The sequence below is a fragment of the Ascidiella aspersa genome, chromosome 6 (assembly GCF_963924565.1).
Source record: "Ascidiella aspersa chromosome 6, kaAscAspe10.2, whole genome shotgun sequence".
In the NCBI taxonomy this organism is placed as follows: domain Eukaryota; kingdom Metazoa; phylum Chordata; class Ascidiacea; order Phlebobranchia; family Ascidiidae; genus Ascidiella; species Ascidiella aspersa.
In genome coordinates, this window is record NC_139452.1 from 17,180,527 (window position 1) to 17,183,876 (window position 3,350).

At 39.0% G+C, this 3,350-nt stretch overlaps 1 pseudogene; it reads right to left on the reverse strand.

Annotated features, from left to right (window-relative positions):
• Nucleotides 1-250: 250 nt before the first annotated feature.
• LOC146140532 (transaldolase pseudogene) lies at nucleotides 251-1,223 on the reverse strand (annotated as a pseudogene).
• Nucleotides 1,224-3,350: the final 2,127 nt, after the last annotated feature.

The following is a 3,350-nucleotide window of genomic DNA, read 5'->3' on the forward strand; positions in this document are numbered from 1 at the left end:
AAACCAAAACACCATTTACTTATGATCTATTAATACTCAAAATGCAACTTGGGTGCGACTTTATTGTGGGACAAGTTACTCGAAAAAACATCAAACATCTATAGGCAACTTATTTGGTCATGGACGGTTTATACAACATTTCTACCAAATAGTAACTTTATTTAGAAAGTTTAGAAAGAACGAAAAGGAACTTAAATCAGTGATTATTGGAGGTTGAAGGTAACTTCAAGTTGCAACCTGTTGCTCTCCTTTAAGCTGAAATCTTCTCTCTGATCATGTTTTCGAGCTTGATTGCATCGGCTGCAAACTTCCTGATTCCCTCGGCAAGTTTTTCGACGGCCATCGGGTCTTCGTTGTGCAGGAACCGGAACGAAGCCTCATCGAGACTGACCTTTGGTTCTTCGGAGCACTTTGCTTTATCTGTTGACAATTGTGGAGTGAGGTTCTCGGCGTCATTTTGCAGCAGAGCAAGCAACTTGGGAGATATTGTGAGCAAATCGCATCCCGCCAAAGCCTTGATCTGGTTTGTGTTGCGAAATGAAGCCCCCATAACCACAGTTTTGTAACCGTACTTCTTGTAGTAGTTGTAGATCTTCGTCACACTTTTAACACCTGGGTCTTCTAGTAATCCGTATTCCTTCTGTCCAGTGTTCTTGACGTACCAGTCGAATGTTCGGCCAACAAATGGAGAAATGAGTGTTACACACCTCTGTACAAGCAACTGCCTGGGCAAATGAAAATAGAAGCGTCATGTTGCAATGGATTCCTTCCGCTTCCAATACTTTTGCTGCTTGTATTCCTTCCCAAGTTGTGCTCAGTTTGATGAGAATCCGTTCTTTTGAGATGCTAGCTTTTGTGTAAAGTTCAATAAACTGTCGCGCCTTCGCTACAGATTTCTCGGCATCAAAAGAAAGTCTTGCGTCAACTTCGGTCGAAACTCGCCCTGGAACTGTTTTCAAAATTTCAACTCCAAAGTTAACGAATAGTTTTGTCATCGCTGCATCCACTTGCCCATTTATGTCACCTGCAGATGCCACGCCATGCTTAATCGCATCGTCCACGAGGGATTGGTACTCGGGCATTTTTGAAGCGGCCAGCAATAGTGACGAGTTCGTTGTTGCATCTACCGGCTTGTACTGTGCGATGGCTTGAATGTCTCCTGTATCAGCCACGACTTGGGTTAAACCTTTGAGTTGTTCAAGAACAGACATTTTTGATGTTTTAGTTAATTTGTTTTTAAAATAATTAACTATAGGCTTAATTCGAATGAATATGCGTTGTGGTATGCGGTATTATTTTGTTTTGTTTTTTGCATAACTTTTCACGTACATAAGTGAAAGAGCGCCGGAAAACTTTTAACATGCGTCCTTTTTTTTTTTTAGATAGCGAAAAAAACGAACAAGAAAAACAAATCAAAATAGTGAAGCTCTTATAGCAGCCACTTCGTCATATTGTGTTTACACAGAGAATTTTTGTTTTAATCGATGTGTCGTAACGGAAAAATTTCAGTAAAAATCTATGGCCTAAATTCTTTGCAACCCTTTTCAATCTTTGCGTTCTTCTTGCAGCCAATGTGCAAACGATAAACGGAAAGTTTTCGGTAAAATTCCGTTACCTAGATTTCTTGCAACCACATTCTAATGATGCGATATCCTTGCAGCGAATTTGCAAAAATTCAAATTTCTGACACCAATTTTTATGCGTCAAGGCATTTACATCCGTTTTAGCATATGTTTTCAAAACACCGCGGTCTGAACATAAATCAGTTTCCCCCGTCGTGTGATTTCAAACTGTTGTCATTTAACTGAAGTCAGAAGCTGTTTCGCAATCGCGTTTTGACGTAAAATTGTATGTTTCGCGTCAGAAAGAATTGTGAAAACGGCTTGAGTTACGCCCTTTTTGTCACGTGATATTTTGTTAAGTATTATAAGAATTAATGACGTAAATCTTTCTTTATTCGCAGAAATTTTGTTAACTGATTTTCGTCTATAAATAGCGTGTTCAATCAATATAAAAAGGGCTTTTACGGCTTTTACTCAGACAGCAAACTCGAGTGCTTTTGTGACTGAACCAGTATCACCCAGTACTGCCTAGTGCAGAGAGAAAATACTGAGACAGCAAAATTGACTGTTCATGTATCTGAACTAAAGGAAAGAATTGGACCTGTCTGGCCTCACAAAGACAGGCCATCTCAAATCTTGAAGGAGTGTGGTCGATTCATCTTTGCAATTATATAAATGATGACTCATTAATCAGACTCACCCCCTCACTCTCAAGCAGCTAACGACCATTTACTTTTGTGTTTTGTCATACTTCCTCTTTTTAAAGCCGAATATCGCTCGGAAGTTCGCACAGAAGATAGCAACAGTAAAAGCGTAACATAGTCGGGACAGTGTCGGCATATTTACATTGATAAATAACATATCGCGCGCATAAAAGGACACAATTCACAAATGTTTTGCACGGTTCGTTTTTGTGCACTCCAAAGAGTAATTGCTCGCGGGAAAAAGACACGATATTGGGAGTTTAGTACTTAACCACGCACTCACGTTTTCCCAGTATAGACACGTAACAGGACACAAATAAAACAAGTGGTACAGGGTTTCCGTGGCCTTTTTGCAAAAAGTACATTGGTTAGATTCGGTTTTACCAAACGAATAAAGGGAGTCATTTGTAACAATTGCGCCCAAGTTAAACTTTATCTGAAAGCTTCTCAGTTTGTTTTCGATTGTTGAATTGTAGAGGTTGCGGTAAATTTTTTCCCATAGCAGACGTGTACTCCCGCAATTTAAGGTCCAGTGCCATTTTAATTGATCTTTAGGAGGAAAGAGAATTGTTGTTTGTATTTTTTCGTAAACCGATACTGCTGGATAAATAATTTTAATGTTGGGATTCTATACGAATGGGACGTTGTTGCGCTACCCGAATCCCATTCTTCTGGGAGACTCGATATTAATTTTATGAATTGGACAAAATCTGTGTTGTTAGGTGTAAAGTTAAATTTATTTACTAATGTGTCATATTGTAAATACTCGCCGTTTCTATTCAATAAATCCTGGTGAAAAATTATATTGGAATCTATAAGTCATGGCATAAAAAAAACATTTGAGCGGAATTTTACTTTTTAGTTTAGCCAAAGCGGACGTCTGTTTGACTTTGGATCTATAATTTCCAAGAGTTGTTTGCACGCCGTTATTGCGCAACCTAACGTGTTCGCATAGGAAGTATACGCCTTGTGATTGCATTGTTTGTTCATATGTTCCCATTAAGAAGCGCTTCTAATCTGTTACCTTGGATAAAGGGGCCTTCGATTTGTTTCCAATCAGCTTCCGCGTTTTCGTCAAGTAGTT